The following is a 22697-nucleotide window of genomic DNA, read 5'->3' as shown; positions in this document are numbered from 1 at the left end:
AGTACAACCAAAAGGAAACCTCTAGACCCCAAAGCGAGCCCTACACTGATATGCACAGGAAACACAGTCAGGTCTGGTTTGTTTTCATCAAATATTCAGCAGCCTATGAAAATTTAAACTGGGAAAACAATGGAGGGAATGCATTTTGTGCTTTCCCTGCTGCAGTACCACAGGGAGCCCCACGCCCAGCACTGCGTGCCCTCACCAGGCTGCAGCACCAGCACCGTGTGCTGGGAGCATCCACAGCTCAGCGCTGGGAAACGCCTGTTCTCCTGCCTGGGACATCGCTCTGAAGGCAGTGAGGAATGGCAAACCATGCATCTCCCCTCTGAAAGACAGCTCACTGCCATCGAGTCAGGGAGCAGAGCCTGGCTTCATGTCCAGGCATCCCACCAGGGCAGCTCAGGGCGATGGGTGTCAGCCTAGAGCAGCTCTGTCATCATTATGGAAATACTCTTGAGTTTACAGCAGTGGTGGGTAACAGCTACAAGAAACGGAACACGAGTAAAGAGGATGGGAAAAACTCCTGGATATAACTTGTGCTTTGTCCAGGTACAGACAGTTTTATCCTCACCTGTTTGGCTGCTCCTGAGTGCAGTGCCACAGACGGGCTCAAATGGGGAACAAAGCCACGCACAGGGTGACTGTAAATGTTACATCAATGTCCAAAGCAGCAAACAGATGACACCAGTTCTCCAGGGGTTGCTGAATCCTTCTTTACAGATACAAAACAGGGACTACAGCTCTAAGATTATGCTGTGTCTGAGAGGAGGCAATTAAAACTGGGTCGCAGCGTTTGATTTTCAATATCTCATTTAAATCTTGTAACAAAGTTCAATTAATGGTCTCAGAAAAGTTTTCTGAAATTTAATGCTGCTTCGCTGCAATACCTTTTATGACTTTTTCTGTTGCAAAGCTTTTCTTCTTCCGTTTGAAGTCCGACAACATTATGGAAATATTATCTTTGTAAACGCGGGTGAAGTTGATGATGATATCGATTTCAGATAGCCTTCAACTCGGAGACAAATTTCCGCACCCGTCTGGAGGGATGGAGCAAAGATTTCCAATGCCCTGCACTGCTCAGAGGGCTGGGAGCAGCAGGGGTGCAGGGCAGTGCTCTGTGCTGGCTGGGGGAGCAGCGGGAGCAGCACTGAGCAGCCCGCAGCTCCAGCACAGCACGTTGCAGCTCTGCCCCAGCTCCTCCAAGGGCCCAAACAAACGCAGCCCTCCTGAGCTGACAGCCCAGCTCCTGCACACAGCAACAAAGTGCTCACTGACTTCCTAGCAATCAAAGCCAACTCTAACGTGAGGAGCAAAGAAAAGTGCTTTTTCAGCTTTTACCAGCCGATGCCATGATGGGTCCTTGTTGGGGCCCATTCCCTGCGCCAAGAAACATCCACAGTGCAAACCTGAGCTCATGATGACAGAAATTAAGCTTTTATTCTTGTTGTGGGTGTGGGAGGCTGACATTCGCTGTGAATAAACCCTGCATTATATTTTGGGTTCTACTTCCCCAGTTGCTCAGCACAGAGCATTTCTACACTGCAGCTCCATTATGTGAAAATCAGGAATAACGTTTTTCTCTCCAGGACTCCACATTCACTCTGTGAACGTTTCGCTGAGAAGATGACATGATTTGGGTTCTGATGTTTTTAAAACAGCGCCCAATTTGAGGAACCAATTCCTCCTGTGATGGCGGTGTGGGACGGAGCCAACACAGCCAAAGCCAAAGCAGGCTGAAGCCCAGTGCCTCCCACCAGCAACCAGCAAGGAGCAGGGCAGCACTCAGAGCAGGCGGCTTCAACACAGGGCTCTGTAATTATCTGCAGCTCAACACCCCAGGAGGCACTAAATGCTCCCATTGCCATAAGCCCTTTAGGTCTCAGCACGTACCTGCTCAGACAGGAGCACTGCATGTCACGCTGCTTTTTGTTTCTTTGGCTATTTTAGCCTCACTTGGTAAGCAAACATCCCAGTCTCATACACTGGGAACAGTGTTTCCCATGTTTAAAGCAGATTGAGGGCCTCCAGTCTCAAATTGCTCTAATAATTTATTCCGGTCTTAAAATCCCTGAGGTTATTTCAGAGAAAATGTATTTTAAGATGTTTGGCTCAAAAATGACAAGATAACAGATGATACATATTCATTCTCTCCCCCAAGATGGTGATGAGATGGAAGAAAATAAAGCAGAGCTCTCCCCTCCCCCAGAACAGGGGACCCACAGCTTTATCTCCCCGACACCACCAGCACCTCGCTGCCATTTATCTTCAGGGTGTCTTTATGGAAGGGATTGTTTGCAGCTGGAGCTACAAGGCATGAAACAAACTGATAATGGAACTTTCTTCTGGAGCTTATTCCTCTTTGGTGGCATTTTTCTTTCTTTCCTTTATGAGCTGCTGACAGCCAAGCAGTCATTTCCTTTCTGTATTTTAGCACAAACAACAGATTAGTGTCACACTGTTTGCTTGAGGTTTTGCTTTCTGCTTGCAGGGGTGCTTGTTGGCATTTGGTGCATTCCAAACAAATAATGCGGCCATTCATAAAGATAACAAACTGAAACATCTTCCTGGCACACAGGACGCATGGCTCGCACGTATCTCGAATACGGCGCAGCAGAACAGAGGCAGAGCTGAATAATGGGATTTGAAACTGGAATCACGAGATGAATGGGCCGGGACTTTGTCTTCTGGAAGAGACATAACAGCGCCCTCAGCACCGCACGCACGGCAGCCTGCATGGCCTCATAATCAAGAAGACAGAAGTTGAAATTATCAGCATAAATCACAGGCAGTAAATTATTAATGTCTAGAATATGACCTCCTGGAAGAAAATATCTTTTTTCCCTTCTCAACACCACAATGTCTTTTTTTTAATATCCTTAGAAATATTTACGCTGCTCAGAACTGTGACAGAACCATACTTCACAGCAGTTCCTCCCTTCTTCTGCCTCACGTCCCCTCCACACAGCGCTCTGTCCTTTCTGCCCCTTGCACTCAGCAGCCCTCCCTGCAGGCATCCGTCCCATTCACCCCCACAGTGAACAACTCAGCCAATTTTGCTCTCAGCATCTCTCCTGGAGTTCTTCGCCAGGCTTTGTGCTCCCTTCTCAGCCCCATGGCACACCAGCATGGCCCATACAGACCCATTCCCAGCCCTGGCTCCTGCAGGGTCCCAGCCCAGCACCACTCCCACCATGGCTCTGCATCCCAGTGTGCAGTGAGCAGGAGCAGCACTGCTGAACTGACCACCCAGCAAACAAGGATGCTGCCTCTGTAAAGGATGAATGTTGGCTTAAAACCTCACATTTTAGACAAAATCCTGAGAGTATAGCATTTTAGCACTAACTCAAAACGATAACATATTATTTCCTGGAGTTCTGTGAGCGCGATGCCAGTAGAATGGCTTTGTGGGGTCAATGAAGTGAGCTCACACTGTTTGAGTGGTTAAATGCTGCTTACTGCTAGCTAAGAGGCTTTGGCTTTGGTAAGACAGAAGATAGCAGGCAGAAAGGAACGCAGAGAATACAAACAAGTGGAGAGAGGAAGATTAATGACAGCACAAGGGAACGGGCAGGGATATACAGCCCTGGGCTGGCAGAATTCAGGCAATGAGGTGGAAAGGAGCCCTTCCAGCTACAGCACAAACGGAAGCTCGGCTTCCTCCAGGCTCCTGCCTCCTCAGGAAGGGCTGGAACAAGCAGCTCTGCCCTTGGGGCTGCCCCACCAGCACAGCACAGCCCCCCTGGTTCCCTTCTCCTTGGACACTGCTTTTCATACAATCATAGAATCATTTCAGCTGGAAAAGGCTCTAATATAACCAAGATCAAATCAACCCAATCAACCCACCCCCACCGTGCCCACTGACCGTGTCCCTTTGAGTCTGGAATGGAGCACTGTGTACTGAAGGAGAGGAAATGCAGAGTGCCCATCAGCAACAACGGAGCTGCAGGAGGAGAGCTCTCCTGGCCAGCACATGTTTTGCTTTAGCAAGAAAACTCATCTTTAGGGCTCAGAGCACTTCCTCTGTGCATTAGCGCTCAGTGGCTGTTAGCACTCGGCAGCAATACTGCCAAAGCTACATTGAGTCATTCAAGTGAAGGGAAATTTGAGCAGTTGATTTGGGAAATGGATATTTCATTAACAGCACAACTCATGATGAATGGAAGATTTCCCAGTGCCTTCACCAGGAATACCAATGAGCTGTAAGTTCAATTGCCTGAGAAGTGGGGCAGAGCCACATCCCTGTGCTGCTGCAGAGAGTCAACATGGAGGAGAGCTGAGGATGCAAACAGACCATCAGCTGCAACAGTGGATTGCAGCCCTGGGGTCAGTTCTGCTAACAGGCAACGTAAGCAGACACAGCCAGGAGCTCAAGATTGCGACTGCTAAGAAGCAATGCACACCATCACTTCCACGCACCCAATGAAGGTGATGAAGAAGCAATGCAGTGCTTGTTAACATGTGAGGAAGGGCCACTGATGGCTGCAGCTGCACTGGAGCTCTGTGTTTGGATCAGAGCCGTGCTGTAAGAGCAGATGGGCTTTTATAGTTGAATATGCCGTGCTCCCGATCCCCGAGATACTTTGGTGGGATTATCGATAGGGAATAAAAGTAGAGCAAATGGTCCACTAACTGCATTCAGCCATTTGTTGTGTCCTTATTAAGCTCCAGATCAACTCATCCAAACTAATGCTTTGGGCATTAGACTAATGCTAACTAATGCTTTGGGCAGGTGCTTTTGGCACACCGATACCATGTATGTACGTGGTGATTTGAAGAAAATAAGGGGGAAAATATTTCTAAAGATCACGCAAAAAATTCCGGGAAACCTCCACAAATGGCACATTTTAAAATTAAATGAACACTTCCCTTCCGAAGTTGAGAAAAATAAATTCAAAAGGAACATTCATCCATTTTCTCCGCTTTAGAATTAACAGCCAAAGCAGACTTCCTGCAGAAGACTGAAACAACAGCCGGAAGTGGGGAGGTGGAGAGCAGAGCCCTCACCCCACACCCTCGCAGCCCCCAAAGCCATCTCAGCAGCTCCTGTGCCCCCAGGTGAGCGAGGGCATGGGGGGCACATGGAGCAGCGAGGTGGGGAGCACAGAGCTGGCATCCCGTGTTTCGTCAGGAAGGAGTTTGCATCACGCAGGCACCAAACGCGTTGTTTGCAGTACAGAAGTTGCTATGGCAACTTGGTCAGAGCCCTTCAAAAATTCAACAGCAAACAGTCGTAGAAAAGCTACACATAAATGAGGGAAGTCCGTAAGCACCTCTAAGTTCAGCAGTGCCCAAACAAGTTCCTTTCTTTTCCCTGTCCTCCTCAGAACTCCCCATGGCCAGCTGCTCGTCTCCACACACACACTGCCTCCCTGCACCAGCTCCATCCCTGCTGCCCCATCCCTTCCCTTCCCTGCAGCCAGGTCCACTCTGCCTCAGATGTAGGCGCCTGCACTTTGTTTTGTGGAAACCAGAAACCAACACAGCATTATAGAATATTGCAGACATTTATGCCTCGGTTATTTTTTTTTAATATTTGTGCTTTGCTCTCAGGTGTCAGCCTGGAAGGGCTCCTTCCCTCATGCTGAGCCAAGCACCCCCAGTGCTTGCAGAAAAGCTGGGATAAGGCTGTGCATGCATCTCTCTGCCACAGTTACATTCTGAAATGTGCAGCACATGCAAAGTTCAAGGGTAGGAAGGTTTATCCTGCCTGTAGGACTGTGTGGAAGGAGCAGCAGCTTGTGAGGTTACACAGCGGTGAGATACAGATTTTGTTATTATGATTTCCAAAGTTATTCCAGTACAGCACAAACCAAGCACAGCGCTGACAAACAAAGGCAACTCACGGGCTCCAGACAGTGCCCCAGTTGCTGCAGATGCAGTCTGTGGCACACAGGCTTAAAGCCCACCAGACAGGAGAACTGCATTCAGATACAGAGCTTCATCACTTCTATGGGAACAGAACTGCAGAACCAGATCCCCGTGCCTCCCCGCCAGTGGAGCTTCCTCACCATCCCAAACCATGTCCCAGCATGCGGGAGGTTGTTAGAGGGCTGCTCTCACATTTGCTCTTCCTGATGGAAATAGCACTGACAGAAACCCATGGGAACACAGCAGTTGCACTCTCAGGGCAGGAAGACCTTTCCACAGCCACGGCACAGCCCTCACTTACTGCTCACTCTGCTTATTATCGTAAACTCCTCGTTTTATTATGCACCACACAAAGAAGGATTAGCTCCTGAGGATACGCCTAGAAGAAGGTAGAATTAATTAAAATCTATTACAATAAAACTGATCTTCAAAGCAACAGAGTAATTTTAAAACACGTAATGGAATCATCTGGGGAATAAAAACCTACATTACAGACCATACATTAAGCGTGGTCTTTTTCCACGTGTGCCAATTGCAAACCTGCAGCAATGGGAGCAGTGAGCCAGCAAGCACCTGCCCAGCACCCTGCATGGTGAGGGGGGTCCAGCACTGCCCCATTGCCACCACCTCCAGCAGCACCAGGCTGCACGCACGGCTCAGGGAAACACTGCACTGCTGCTTCCAATCTGCCCGAGATCTTGGAGGAAAAGCAGAAGATATTTGCATGGGTGGAAACACTGCAGTATCAAAACAGTGATTTAAAATGCAATAATCAGCCCTAGAAAATTTGTACCGGGTTTCAGAGGCTTTTGTTACGTAGATGTTAGAGGTAATTAACCTTCCATTGAATGTAATGCTAGCAGGTGTAAAGTGATACTGAAGAAAAGTACTAGTATAAAAAAAAATGGCAGTTGCATTGCACTTTCCCTCCAGTGATTCTATGTTTCTTTAGAACCCAATTGAAAAATGAACTAAATCTAATTTAACTTCCTTTAGGCCTTTCACTGCACACCAATTAACACACGGCACACACCCCAAGGAAACTGAAGTGAGCTGTTACAATGAGAGAGGAGCGCAGAAGTGAAATGGGTGTGCTTGGTGCGACCCTCTGCAATCCATCTTCCTGCAATTAAACGCAATGCTAGTTAGCGCAAGTGCCAGGCCAAAATTAGCATAAAAGAAAATAATTTGTCCTGTTTATATAATTGCATGCATTTGTCATTGCCAGCTCGTGGAGCAGCACTCTGGGGATGGGGCGCAGTGGGTGCTGCGGCACAGCGTGGAGACGATGCCGGACGGAGGGACAGCTGTGCTCCATGTGCACCCTGCATCCTGAGCTTCCCTCTCAAGCCTTGAGGAGCAGAAACACTTGCTTTTGTCACAAAATGCTGTGATGCTGCACTTCACTACAAGAGAAAAGGAATAGGAGCGGAATATATGAATATCAATATTGCCATCAAAGCCAGTGACAGGCTGTAGAGCAGGGCACCACCCCTGCTTTGTTTGCAACTCCTAAGAAGCCTATCTAAGTATTTCTTTTTACTGAATTTGAGCCACTGATACATCAAATTACAGCTCCCTCAATGAAGCAAAGAGCATTTCAATCCAGTTGTGCTAAATGAAATGCAGGCAGAATTGAGCACTGAACTCCCCAGATCCTGGCCCCTCTCAGTGCATGTCTCCAACTGCAGTCTGTCGCTAAGAGCTGTAGCACACCAGGCTGTGCAGGAAGGTGATGGCAATCAGCAATAGCTGGTGTTTCCTCGGTGTTCTTCCAGGTAGAGGTGTGCTGTCTATTTAACTTCAACGTCTCTGATGAAAACAAGTTTTTCTGCACCTCAAGGCTTTAGAGATGTGATCAGAAAGCTCACCTGGGCACAGTCTATATGCTCAGAAAACAAGAAGCGGTGATTAAAAGTCCCTCCAAAGTCCTCTGCATGGCAGAGCTAGCGTGTGTTATTTGCTCATTTAAGATGCTGACCCAGGAGGCACCCACAGATCTGTGTGCACGTGATGCTGAACATGATGCACACTCAGTGCTGTATCTGAAGATTCAGCTGTTTCAGAGCAATGCTTTGCGCATCACTGATTATCTTGATCTCAGCAACTCATGCAGCTAAAGCTCACATCAGACCAAGGCTGCAAGCAGAGGATGATCCAATGCCATTTTCCTTGGGGAAGCTGCAGTGTAGGAAGCAACACATTCCAGCCCTGAGCCCTAAGCAGAAGCAGAACCAGCACGGGGAAGCCCCAGCAGCCCCAGCCAGGGCAGCTGTGCATGGTGCCAATGTCCCACAAATACTCATAGCTGCAGAAGAGGCCTTGATTTGCACGGCCCCAGAGACAGCAGCTCCTGCTAAGCTATGGGTGGGGGAATACAGTGGGTGTCACTGAATTGTAGCACCACCCAGGGTTATCTCCAGCAGTCTGAACGTGGATGTTTCTCTGATACCAAGCAAAGCAGCCACGAGTCTAAAGTATGACGGTCAAAATGAATAGAGGAGGGCGCCTGACCACTCGTAACACAAAGGAAATACTCCATTTTTGGCCCACCATGCAATGTGCCTGGTGGCACTCTCAGGACTCCAGGGAGGTGGCAGCAAGCAAGCAGTTTGGGAAGGGGATGCATGGAAGTGCTGACATTTCCCTGACGTTACCACTGAGGTACACAGGCACCTTCCCATCGTGCTGAATTCCTGTGTGCATATTTTATACTCAGCGATATTCACAATGTCAGGAAAAGCCAGAGAAGTGCTGTTAGAGGTCAGCAGCCTTGTTTAGCAGCTTGTCTGCAGAGTGCCAACCACAGCAGCAAGCCATACAAATGGGAACACAATTGCTATCAGCACGTGCCTTTGGGTCTATCCCTGCCACAGGACACTGCTATCTGGGTTACTCTGCTCTGCCACCATGCAGCCTGAGGAGCACACACACCAGACTGAGTTAAGCATCACTGTAACAAGCAGAACGGGTTGCAGCGGGCAGTGATGCCTGCAGGAGGATGCAGCATTACTCCTGAGCACAGTATTGGGAACCAGCAGTGTATGGAAGCACCAACTCCAGGAAACAGCACACCAGATCACCAGAATAGCTGCTTACTGGTATTGTATGTCAGCAAACACCCCTGATGGAAAAATTGTTTACTCTTTGCAGTTTGACTCCCTCATAAAGAGGCAATAACAATTGCTTTTGTTCATATTACACCAGGGAGAGAAAGAGAGAGCAGAATACAGAAGGGTTGGGACTAATAACACAAACTAATGGAAGCAGCTGCCGAGCCAGCGAGAAGTTGTGGATATTTACTGTGCCTGCATCTCTCCCACTTACTGTACTTCATTGTACTTCCCTACCTATTGCTTTGCTTTGCAAGATTTCTTATGAGGCTACAAACAATCCTGCCTTATTTTCTTGTCCTACTCTATTCACTGCTTTCACTTTGAGTATTTCTACCGTCTCTCTCCTAGCCTCTAATTCCCATTTTCCCCTACAGATCAGGTCTGTGTTCACCCATCTCTGTACCAAACCTGATCGCTCAATTAGAAATCAGGATAACTAAAACGTTCCTCCTTTCATTCTTGATTCTTTCTTTTCTTGGCTTCCCTGCCCAAGCAGTCACAAAGTATTACTGTAGAAAGACAACACACCCTTCCAAAAATTAGATCGAAGGCAAACTGTAATGGGAAAAAAAGACAAAGGAATAAAAGAACCTGACATTTGCAGCATTCATCTTTGCACCTTAGGGAGAGTCTTGGGCGTGCTGGACCTGGACTGTTCTGCAGTCTGAAGTCAGGGACAGAGATACACAAACACCCTCCAAGAAGACAGTCACATAGGGAGGAGCCACGACAAGCAGCACACCAATGCCTGCCCTGCCCTTCATAAAGCATGAACCTGGCTTTAATCTTTTAATATTTAATGGAGGTTGGAATGAGGAAGGACACTGGAAAGCTTGGCAATGGATAACTAATGCCTAAAGACAGCTCCATAGCAGTCAGAGCCCTCCTCACAAACAGCTATTGACATCCCCCAGATTGCATCAATGTTCCACTGCCTCCTCACCTTCCTCAGGCTGATGCAGGGGCTACATCCAGGATGCAGCAGAACGCCACGAGGCCATAAACCACAGTGCAACATGGCAAAGCGAAAGCAGAGCCTTAAAGTTCACATAGATGTGAGACTGCAGATGGGCTCCTCCAGTCACGTTTCTGCTGTATCCCACACAAAGGCAGTGTGAAACACAGCTGCTGGTCACTCTAGCAGAAGATAAAGCATAAAAGCAGAAAGAGAGAAATGTTAAGAAGTGCTATGCTGTTACACAGCCAGGAGGAGCCAAGTGACAGCAGTGCCTATTGGGGATGCAATAGGGCTGTCCAGGCACACACAGGTGGTACAACAGTGCAGACATTCACACCCTGATAAGTGCAGCCCCACAGCAACAGCATCAGGTGGACACTGCTCAGCAGGAACGTGCTGGGGTGTGGAGCTCAACCCAATTCAAGCTTTGTGTGTTTGAAGCTCAGATCCTTGGTAGGAAAGGGTTGACGTAAAAGAAAGAATATTCCTTCAGTACCAGAGGAAATGGAAATGCAATTTTCATCCAGAGAGAAGGTAGCAAATAACACTATAAATACCAGAGCTCTCCCTTCCTGTTTATTTATCTGTTCCAGTACTTATTGTGTCCTAAATAAGAAACACCAGAAACCGTGTAGTAATTCCTAAGAGTACATTTTCAACACAATGTTTTAAAGCACCATTAAAAGAAAAAAGAGATTAGTCATACATGAAAGCTAAGTGAAATGGAGAGCAATTCATCCTTATCCAGAGCCTGGAAGTCAGGATGCCCAGACTGCCCTCACTTGGCATTTGCACTTCTGCCACGCTGACTGCTGATTTACCAAAATGAGGGATGATCACAGATCCACGTTACAGCTGTCAAGCTGCTTTCCCAGAGAGTTCAGAAAGTTTCTTTCTTCAGTATTGATCTCCTTTGAGTGCCACTTTTCTGCTCATTCCCAGGCAGGGCTGTGTCTCACGCAGCCTCCACAAGCTGCACTCCCTGGTGATCGATGAGCATCAGCACAGGGCTTTGCTTCTGCCAGAGCTGTTCTGGGTTTGCGTCTCTCCTTACAAACACTGAGGGATGTGAAGTAGGCACAGAAGATGTCATAGGCTGATTTTTTCCACGCAGTTTGTAAAAAGCTTCCTTTTTCACTGCTCCCACCAGCACTAGATCCCAGTGCTTCATCCTGAAGCCACCTTCAGCCAGGCACTGAGCAAAGCGCCGTGTTCAGCACAGAAAAGGCAGAACAAGGAACAGCAGGTCTGCAGGCACCTCTCCTCCTGTTGTGATCCCCACTGCTGCACAAAGGCAGGCAGGTGGGGAAGAGGAGCAGCAGCCCCATGCCTCTGGAAAGAGCAGATCACATCCAAGTCCTATGGACTGGGAGAACCAGAAGTGATGCTCACCCTGAGCCTGGGGAGGCTCCCGGTGCTCAGATTCTGCCAGGTAAGCCAGGCCCATAGAGCTGCCTGCAGCCCGTGTACTGGGCACAGCTGAAATGGCTGCCCACAGCCAAGCAACAGTTGCCACACAGGCAGCTGACCCACGTGAGCTGTGACAACAGCAGCCAGGGGCTGGGAGGCTTCTCTTGGCCACTTGGTTTAGGACTGGATGGATACTGAGGTTTTATGGATGCTCCATATCGCTCTAGACGTGGTCAGCTGCTATGAAACCCCAGACTTAATTGTGACACAGTGCTTAAAGGGGATCGGGACACTTGTGGTCCATCTGCACCAATACAAAGAGTTTCAGCATCAGCTTTATTTCACCCAGGCATTTGCAGGATTAACCCTGTGATTTTAAACTGCTTCATGCTATCCAGTCCAGCAGCCAACTTTTGCACAGACACCTTCTTGCACTTGATTTTGCCCGATAGAAACCAGCTGCCATTCAATACGCTCCACAGCTAGAGGAAGGACAAGCAAGTCTTACTAGGGATGGGCATTCATGCAGGAAAATTGTAATTCTAAACATGAAAATAAACTGCTCTAAAGACAGAACACTTCACAGTATTTCCCCTCATGCTATTTTTAATCCAAAATTCTAACAGGTTTCTTTTGCAACTTCGCATGAAATTTGGCTGTCCTTGCACAGGCAGTGTAACAAACCTGCTTACTTTGCACCAAATAAAACTGAATCTTTGCGAGCACATCACCTGCATATAACATCAGTAGAGGATACCAAAGCAGCATCCTCAGCCCAGCCCACACGATTCCTGTGAACCTGAGAGAACCTTCTGCACTTGGCATTTTGCACAGCAGCTCTTTCCTTGCCGCAGCCATTCAGACACAGCCTGCAGGAGCTGATGCTCCTGCTCTGTTTTGAATAATTTAAGCCAGGCTGCTTGTGCTGCTTGTCTGGAGCACAGGAGCTGCAGGCTCTCATCCTGCATCTGTCAGCAGGAGCTGCAGCTGTGCTGGGACTACCTGGCTGCTGGGTTGGTCCCCAGCCCCAAGACCTGCAGTGAGAGTTTGGGCCTTTGCCCCGCTGCAAAGTGGGGCAGAACCAACACCTGAGATCCACAGGGTAAAGAGAAAAAAAGAATCCCTATGAGACAGAAAGCAGGAATTCACAGAAATTCCATTTTAAACAGTCTACTAGTATTAAAATTGAATACACCTTTAGTGTGCCATAAAAATATATTCTTCATCCCATTTGCCACTTAACTGGTGCTCTTTCCCTGCCTGCATAAATACAAGCCTTAGGCCCTTTGTTATTAATATCCATAAGCACAATTTAATAGCGGAACAAGTGCTGGAGATGTGCACTTCATATTTAATAGCAAGTGTGGTTTGGAAGTGGTCTGGAAGAAGTGCAATGAACATACTGGTTGTTTAGACTGCTCCAAATGCTTAGATCAATACAACATCATTCTATTATTGCAAATGATGAGCCAAGTCATATTTTTGCCATCTCTGTCCTTCTGCACGGCAAACGGAGAAGAGGCAGGAAAAAGGGACTCAGTGAACCCAGGCTGGGGCTCTGTGACAAGCTCCCAAGCAAAAGAAGCCCAATGGTGCACAGATTCCCCCGCAGGCAGGGAGCTGGGATGGCTTTATCAACCCCAGCATCGAGTAAAATCTTTAAAAAGCACAAATATCAGGAAGACAGTACTGTATTGACCAAAAGCCACCAGGAATTTGTAGAGGCAATTGAAGGTTATAGTCCAGAGCTGCAGAAGATAAAACTCGGAGCAGACTTTGTAGATGCCACCCTTGACTTGTTCTTTACCAGGAGACTATTTCACTGCATGTGAACCTTGCAGCTTCTTGTTACACTTCATTCATACACTTCAGGATTCAGAAAATGAACACACTGCCTATACTGCCAGAGTACACTGCAACAGCATCCATCCCAAAAATACAGGTGAGAGAAAACACCTACCTCAAGTTCAAGAAATCAGGGATTTTTTGGCATGCCAACCTGTCAAAACTTCACAGAATCACAGAATGGCCCAGAATGGAAGGGACCTCAAGGGTGATGAAGCTCCAACCCCCCCACTACACGCAGGGCCACCAACCTCCACATTTAATACTATACCAGGCTGCCCTTCCAACCTGGCCTTGAACACCTCCAGGGATGGACGGGGCATCCACAGCCTCTCTGGGCAGCTGTTCCAGCACCTCACCACTCTGTAAAGAGCTTCCCTGACATCCTACCTAAATCTTCCCTCCCTCAACTTCAAACCATTTCCCCTTGTCCTGCCGTTCTCCATCCTTTCAGAGATTCCCCTCCTGTTCGTAGGCTCCCTTTAGGTACTGAAGGCTCCAGTGAGGTCACCCCACAGCCTTCTTTCCTCCAGGCTGATCTTGCCAGCCCTTGGTGAATGCAGATTACACTGCATGTGGATGATCACCAGGCACAAGTTCAGCTGCCCTCATTTGCAATCTTAGTTCCACGTGTAACGTTCTTCCTTCCTGCTGAACACTACAGGAACATTAACACTCGTAGGCTGCAGTTCTCCTATTGACTGTTAGTTTTCTTTGACGTGGCATGTTAAAACTTCCTTTTGACCAACAGAACATCAGCAAGAGGAAGTGCCTGTTCCCTTCCCTGCCTTCCCCCAGCTCTCCCATGAGGTTTGTCTCAACCCCACTTCAGGGCAGGGATGGTACCGGGGTAAAGCACCCCAACAGGGACGCACTGCTGCATGAGGATGGTGGCCGTAGCAGACGTGACAGCTACTACCAAGCACCTACTATGCAATAAATTTGCACAGGTTTCCTAATGTTTCAGTTATAAAATAGCTCTGTTCCCCAGAGAACTGAAAACATTCTGCTAGCAACCACTTCTGTCCCAGAGATGTTGCCTGGTGCACAGAACACAATTTAATTAAAACAGTAAACGGTGTGAAAGTTTTTGTCATGCCAACGCTCTATGTTTAATTATAACATTTCATTCCACTATCTCAGAAACAAGTTCTTATTGTTCTGGGCAGCTTGTTTCAGACACCCAGCTTCAAAAGCACTTACACAGAGATCACAAGCCGAGCTGGTGTGCACCTCCCCACACCCAGAAGTCCCCCATGGGCCACAGGGTCTGGGGACCCCACCTAAAAGCCACCCACAGTGGCTCCCATCCATCAGGAGCTCCTTCTGGGCCCCACTGGCTGTGGAGGTCTCAGGAACAAACCTAGCCAAAAGCTTCCCATTAGGCAATTCCCAAATCACAGCCTTTAAGGAAGAAGAATTCTTCACAGCTGTGGCACTCACTTGATGCCTTTCATGAAAGAGGGTTTCCATCAGACAAAACAGAGCCTTGACCAATAAAGCACACCAGACTCATAGCCCAAGTCCACACTCACCCTGACCACAGAGCCAGGAGCAGAGCACAGACCAGCAGAGCTCAGCTTCCCATCACCAAGCTGACACAGGGCTTTGTTTCTCTCTCTAGAACATTTGAAAACACCACCACGACTCCTCCATCACCAGCACCTTCCAAAAGCCCAACTAAAGCTGTCCATCCGCATTAAAAGGAAGAAACTTGGCATTATCAGTAACAGCTTCTCATTGCTCGTCAAAGTGAGTTTAGCTGTGAATGATTAGCACCTCCTATAGCTCTCAGTGAGCCTGCAGAGAGCCATGGGAGCTGTGTACCCTCCTCATCCAAAGCTCCACTATAAGTTTTGCCACTTATTTTGTTTTACTTATGGTTTTAGTCAGGCTAAATAGGCCTTTCGTGTACATGTGACAAAACACAGGTTTTCTTGTCCACTCAAGCTGTTGCACAACCAGTAGGGGATGGAAAAAGTAGGTCAATGAAGTACATATGCCTGGTTTTATCCTTAGGGCTCCCTTCCCTGGGGGAAAGCCCCAATTTCCAGCCCCTTCCATGGGAGGTTTACCTGCCCTGCAGGTGTGGTGCCCCCATTTTGGAGCTCAGGGTGTCTGCAACACAAGATAATCTTTAGAGAAAAGGTGATTTCCATGTATTAATATGATTCAAGAAAATAAACCTGCATCAGAGAGAGACTTTAGCATCAGTTCAAAGCAAAATCAGGGCCCAGAAGGGCAACATTTTCTATTGCAGCACAGTGCATTTCCCCCCAGATCCTTCCCAGCTGCTGCCTGCAGAGCTCCCTGCTCTGCCTGGGGAGCACAATTGGGGTGAGAAGCACAGCAGGCAGTGGGGTGCTCCTCCAGACCTTAACAGATGACTTTCCGTGGTGTGCTTGCACTGCAAACCATCATTATGTTTTCTTCTCAGTGGGAATCAAGCCTTCCTGCTTGTCTTGTTTTCTTAGCAAATCTTTGCCTGGTTAATTTAGCAATTTACAGAAGGGTAACGAGTACGTGGGACAAGCACAGCTCCATCCCTATTGCCCTCCTGGGAAGAGTACAAGCACCTACACAGGGTGCTCAACCCATCCCAAGTGCCCATCCCCACCTCAGGCTCCACCATGCCCAGGGCAGCACGGCGCCGTGCAGCTCTATGCTGTGCACCACATCATGCAGCGTTACACCCAGCAGCACCACAGGGCAGCTGCACAATCTCCTGCGTTGGCAGAAGTTACACACACACAGGGTCTGGCCCACACAGCCACAGCCAGGGCCCACAACTCAGAGGTCCTCACAGCACCCACCAGCTGCAGGGGGCTACAGCTGCCCCCAGAGATGCTTTCCCAACGCCTGACTTTTTACAGCAGGTTGTGTGTGCGCATGGCTGGAGGGGAGCACAGCTCCTGCAGCTCTGCTCTGCCCCAGTGTCTCCTGGGCCTTGTGCTCCTTTTCCCCAACATTAATTAAGGTCTGCAGTCAAGTTTCCGTCCATGTCTTGAATAAGGTTTATGGAGGTCCTTAGTGTTAATTTATATTCCCCTAAAGAATAAGTAAATATTTAAACTTCCCCCCGCGGTTGTAATTGAATGTTCTAATTCATGCCAGTAGACCGAGTCAAGTAAAGTCTTCCATTGCTCAGATTATTTATTAAACAAAACTACAATAGAAAATCATTCCTGTCATTTCACTAGAGCGTACACGTTTACTGGAAGGAGGCTTCTCAAATGTACAACCCCAGACTATGGCTGCCCACCAGAGAAGTGGGTGAGCACAGCAGCTGTGTGCAGCGCTGCAGGGGACAGCACTGTGTTCAACTTGCAACAGCCGTGCTGGCAGCCACCACTGTGCTGCAGAAGGAAGCAGAGCTGAACCCTGGCACACACCTGTGGCATTTTCTGTACCAAGGTCACCTTCCCACTTTGTGCTCCCACTGCCTGCTCCATGCAACACACGGCAGAAGTGTTCCTACACAATACTGGGGAAACGTCAGCCACGGCATCCCCAGCACACACTGTGCCTGGGAGCTCACCTGGCTGTGTGTGTTGGACGCAGAGCACACGGCTGTGCAGTGTGGTGGCACACAGCAGAACGGATGGCATCGGCGGCGCCATGAGCTGACACTCAGCTAATGGAGTAAAAAGCAGCTGGAGTGAGTGCGGGGCTTTGTGCATCCAGGAGAACCTACCATGTTGCATAAATATTCGTTTTGTACTCCAGGCATCGCAAATTGTTGTAAATCACCCCTCCTTCTCACGGCGCTGATTGCACTTCAATATTGCACAATGCTGTCCCTGGGATGGGGGTTTCAGTTTTCTCATACTGCAGGCAAAAGGCAGAGATGCATTGAAAATTAAGATACCTAAATAATTCACCCCACTTTTGAGTCTCAGAGGCAATTTAATGAAGTACTCTCTGGGACCCAGCTGACAGCGACTAATCTCCATCCCTGGAGCATCTACGCATGCTGCAGGAGCAGTTCCGTGCTAATGGCACTTAATGGCTGGTGTCCTCCAGAGCAATGGCACTGCTGGAAACCAAGCGGTGAGCAACAGCCGTGCACCAAGAACTGGGAGGAGCAGACCTGCAGGATGGCCAGGACAGTTCCTCCCCCAGGGCGGAGGCACAGGCAGAGCAGGTCCGTGTTATTAAACCCATATAACTTGCTGTAAAAATACCCTTCTGTCTGTAGTGCCCAATAAGAGGCACTACAACAGCCTGACTCTGATCACACCCCACCAGCACCGAGGGAAGCATTTTGTGGAGCTCCTCGTGGTCCTATGGATTTTTATGTGCGTTTGATTAATTATTTATGGATTTTAGATTGCAAATATGGCGCAGAAAGGAACAGACAAGCTGGGTGAACCCATTTGGCTGAAATAAGATCCAGCCACAACTCCCGGATTACAACGTTGGAGAAAGAAATGCCCTTTCTGTTTCGGGAATTGCTCTTACACTGACAGCCTCTGCAGAGTTTGTGGGTTAACAGCAGTGAGCAGTGGAGGGGCCGGAGGGAGAGCTGGGGCCTGGGCTGAGCCACAGACATGAGCTGATGGCTCCCAGCACCCCCAAAGCACCACATAGGGTCTTCCTGCAGGATCCACCCCGTTTTCTTCAGCAGTATGGAAAGGGTCACATAGCAATACTAGGTTCTCCCAATGGGTTTGTACACAGACCAACAACTGGACACGTTTGTGTGAATGATGATCAGCTGTGTTGGTAACATAGGCGACAAAACAGAGCAGCAAACTGTGCACCTGAGGAACAATGTGGGCTTGGGTCCATTTCTCCATGACAGAAAGGTTTTCAAGCGACCTCTGCAGAATTTTTCTACAGCTTGACATTATGGGGAGATATTAATGACATGAAGTTGATAATGGGGAGAACTGGCAGAAAATCTTTCCGTGGAAGAGTAATAAATGCTATGGACGTGTAAGGTGACAGCTGCAATTTCAAAAGAATCAATACATGTTATAGTGGTATTCACACCAGGGATGATAGTGAGAACAGCTCCCTCACCAACGCCTGGCCAATACAATCGGAGCCCAGCTGAGCTCCTTTGGCTTAGGAATAATGAATAAGGCCAGTTCTGATCTGGGAAAGGCATTAACCTCTCCTCCCCAGGCGACGCACGTCAGCTCAATTCCTCGCAGATTCTCCTGCCTTCAGCCTGCCCACTCTGCTCGGGGCTGGGTGAAGCTGTCAGATGTTCCTCTGAGCACCTCTCAGGCCTCTCTAGCTCATACAGAGACAATCAATACCAAAGCAGGTACTGCCACAGCTCCCGGCGCTCCCTGCCGCATGCCTCGGCTCTCAGCAGCGCTGCCATCCCATAGCAGCTGTCCCTGGGCCACGGCTGAGTTGCTGAATCGTTATCATTTTTTTGCTTCCCCTTATTAAAGAAATACCCAGCAGCACAGCGCCCTGTAAGACTGAACGGACTTACAAGACTTGAAGCCCCTCAGTATTTAAACAAATTTGGGTCACTGTTAGTGATCTCCGTGACTTGCCCTGCATGATGGGTTTACTCACTCAAGTGAAAAGTTGCCATCTGGGGACCCACGTGGCCCTGCACACCCTGCATGTGTTGGAGCCGTGTCGGGGGATGCCATCACTGGGGACAAACAGCAGAATCCTGTGGGTGCTGCAGCCCTGTCGAGCTCCTCCCCAGCTCAGCAGCACCAGCACACACTGCTACCACAGCCAGGAAAGGGTTGTGCCATTCCCCGTGCAGACATGCAATCAGACCCAAAGTTTTTAAACATTTTACCCTAGATTTCATAGCAAACATGAGTGCTTGATCACCACCATGACCACAGCCAGCTGGTTGTGCAGCACGGGGCAGAAAGGGTACAGCAGCAGCAGAACAAGGGAGGATGGCTTTAAAATAAAAGGGAGTATATTTAGGTTAGATGATGGGAAGATATTTTACACTCAGAGGGTGGTGAGACACTGGAATGGGCTGCCCAGAAGGCTGTGGATGCCCTATGTCCAGAGGCACTTGAGGCCAGATGGATGCTCTGTGGGCATCCTGAGCTGCTGGGAGGCAACCCTGCCCATGGCAAGGGGAGGCTGGAATCGTGCGGTCTTTAAGGTCACTCCAACCTCAGCCATCCTATGATTCTATGAGAGCAAGTGAGGAATTTGCACCAAAACAATATTCCAGCAGTAAAACCCAACCACACTGAAGGACCAAGGCGTCAATACCTTTAGAAATGTTCATTTCTTTTGAAAGCAGAACTGTAGCTCTGCGAGCAATCAGTAGCACTTGCTGAGAACACCACAGTGTGGCAGCAGGGCCAGAAGGGGGTCTGGATGGCAGACAGCAGTAAGGAGCAAGGCAGGCCATGGGCTCAGAGGGCCCAGCAGCTCTGGGTGAACAGTTCATGAGGACCTAAAGGAACATACTCTATCCTACACCATGTGCCACAAACACTGCTCGTTATTTGTACTGAAGCTGTACTGGCCTCACCTGTGCCACAGGTCTTATCCATGAGTGACAGCAAGCTGAAGTGTCAGCAACCAGAAATTCCCTAAGCCTGCTGCTCACCTGCAGCCTCACAGCTCCTCCAGGTACAGTTCAGCTCTGAGCACTCTGATACCTCTCTCATCTCCTGCTAATTACTTCACTCAGTTCTACCCTTATCTCCCAGTTCTGCTGTATATCACCATTCCTAACGCGTGCTCTAATCTGAATAGCTTCCAGCCATAACACTCCCGCCTCCCTTCTATCACTCTCCACTGTGAAAGCATAAAAAAGCACAAAAACTTCTCCTGGTGCCTCTCCCTGGTGGCCATCTCGACCCAACCAGCAGCTCTCAGCATCACAGCTGAGAACCTCCTTATATCTGAGCCAGGAGAACTTGATTTCAACAGTCAACAGATGCTAGGAGTACGCAGAAGAGCAGAAAAAAATGGAGGGGAAAGTGAAAAAAATTTCTGACCATAAGTTATCCGCATGAGCCCTTTACAAACAGCTTGTTTAGGAGAGGTGACTCCTACTGCCCCCTTTTGTCTAAAGAAAACCTGTCCTTTCATCTCTGTGCAGCATTCCTCCAGGAGCACACAGGGCTCAGCTACAAGCTGCTGGCTGTGGCCACCAGCCAAGGCTGAACAAATTGCACAAATAATCTGGCTTGCAGAAATACAAGTTTGGCATGTCCATTTAGTGCATGCCACGTGACTTCCCTTTAAGTTATTGCTGTTATACACCTACATCCCAGCCAGGTGCATGCCAATAGTTATCCACTGGTAAATAAAAAGTTGCTGTATTTAACTAGGCTTGAGGAAACCAAAGCTGCTGGCACCCAGGTAGCTCATGTTCCAAGTGTGGCTGCTGGACAGCCAGCCCTGCAAGCACCAGAGCCAAAGGAGAGCAAGGTGCTTTGCAGCATGTATGCCATGCTGTGCTGACAGGCATGGGTGCACAGCACGTGCTGCATTCACAACCACTGCAAGCAGTCCCTGCAGAGGCCCTGGAGGGAAACAGGATTTGCCCCTTAGGCTCACTCACAGCTGTGCCCCTTCCTTCTGCAGCTCCGCACCTCCCAGCATCCCACTGCCTGCCCCACTGCCCTGCCGGGCAGAGCCTGCTGTGGGACGTGCAGAGCTGGGGCTGCTCAGGGGAAGGGGCACTGTTTGATGCAGCATTTCATCCCCACCCAACAGCTGACTGAGCTGCTCCTGCACAGAGCTGCTGCTCCCCTGCAAGAAAACAGGCTCCTGCCTGCATGAGACTGCAGCTGAAAAGCAAAGGGTGCCATCATAAGGAATGGAGACAAAGCAGAGGCCAAAACCATGAAACACCTCACTGCAAAATTCCAGACCTGCATTCCTCTGTTCCAGTTGCCCACCTGCTTTGGCTGGTTTGGAGTAGTGAAGGACTTCAACCTCCTGCACTCTTCCTTTACCAGTGAAAACAAAATCTTTCCCTATCATAGAATGCAAGTCCCTCACTGCGTTAGAAATCTTTCTGACCCAAATATACATACAGAGAACAAAAATAACTGTAAGGAACAGTGCTTAATCTGCCTAGAGTCCACTCTCAAGAAGATATAATCTATTACAAATGTTATCCCCTGCCTTGCCTATTAATCTTACAGGAGCCACTGATTAAGTACTTTTGCTACCCCTCTGTCCCCGGCGTGCCTGTGATTCAGAGCTCTGTAATCACCCTGTGCTGCACATCTGGTGATAGCAATGAGCAACACTGCTCCTGCAGCAAGCTCTCACTGCTGCTGCTGGGCTGCAAATGCAGGATTGCATTCAGCACGTTTCTCATCCCTCCTTCCCGAATTAACCACAGCAACACTCCTGACTTGGAGAAGGGTTACAAGGAAAGCACAACTCTGGACACGTTTGCAAAGGGAAAAGATGAGTAAGCATTCAGGGGGATGTGGAGGAAGGGATGATCCGAGGAGCTGCCCATGGGAGCTGCCCACAGCCTGAACCCCGGGAGCCTTTGTGCACAGCGAGGCAATGCTCTTATTCCAGCTTATGGGGGTGGGTGGTACATCTATCAAATTAATTTTAATTGCCATTCAAAGAAAGAAAAGCCACTTTAACATTTCTAATCAACAGGCATCTAATGAGGTGCGTTAGTTCCTGCAGTTCTGCACACAGTAGGAAATTTCTGGAGATAATTTACTTCATTAGTATTCAGCTAGAAATGGATCATCCAATACTTCCCGTGTCGGCATTAAATGTGTCAAAAGGAAAACTTTATATTTGATGTGGACATCAAGCATCGTAAGTTTTGCTTTATCTTAGGAAGAAGCCCTTTCTAACTGAAAGGAAACACAGCAGCCTGGATCCAGCAGCATGACGAGATGCTGCAGCACAGCCAGCACCAGCCCTGCTCTGGTGCAGGATCCTCTGCAGTCAGAGCCCCGTTCTCAGCCCACTCTCTGCACCCTTCTTTGTGTACGAGCAATTCCAGTCGCAGAACAAAGAACGCTGGCCCAATTCATAACCTGCTGTTGGTCAGCTGGGTGCATCACTCTCACCCGCTCTGAGGCACACAGCCCCACTCCCTGACAGACTGCCTGTGTTGGGTTTTGATTTGCTGCCTATTCCCAAGGGCTCCAGATGCAGGTGTTTAAGTGGCAGATTGTTACACCTTGGTCTGTGTCCTGGGTAAATAAATAAACAGGTTTGCAACATCGGGATACTCAGGGATGGGTTTAGAAAACATATATGTTTCAATGAAGCCCATCTTGATACAAGTAAATCAGAACCTGCCTGAGGTTTTCTTCCAGGATCTCTAGGAGCTGCTGCTTCTTCCTCAACAGACCTTTAAGTCATCCTCCAAAAGGATTTTATTCTAGATTGCATTGCACTACCAGAACTTAAGGAAAAAATGATGAAATCATGAATATTGGAAGAGCTATGACCCAAAACGTCTGCATGGTGGGGACAGCATGTTGCAAAAGGAGCCCATCGCCACGTGGGGTCACAACCAGCCCAGGAGCCCAATGCAGCAGGAGATCACT

The sequence above is a fragment of the Centrocercus urophasianus genome, unplaced genomic scaffold, assembly GCF_019232065.1.
Source record: "Centrocercus urophasianus isolate 14NV4802_14NV808 unplaced genomic scaffold, USGS_Curo_1.0 seq_22, whole genome shotgun sequence".
Taxonomy (NCBI): domain Eukaryota; kingdom Metazoa; phylum Chordata; class Aves; order Galliformes; family Phasianidae; genus Centrocercus; species Centrocercus urophasianus.
Note: the sequence above shows the minus strand (reverse complement) of the source record.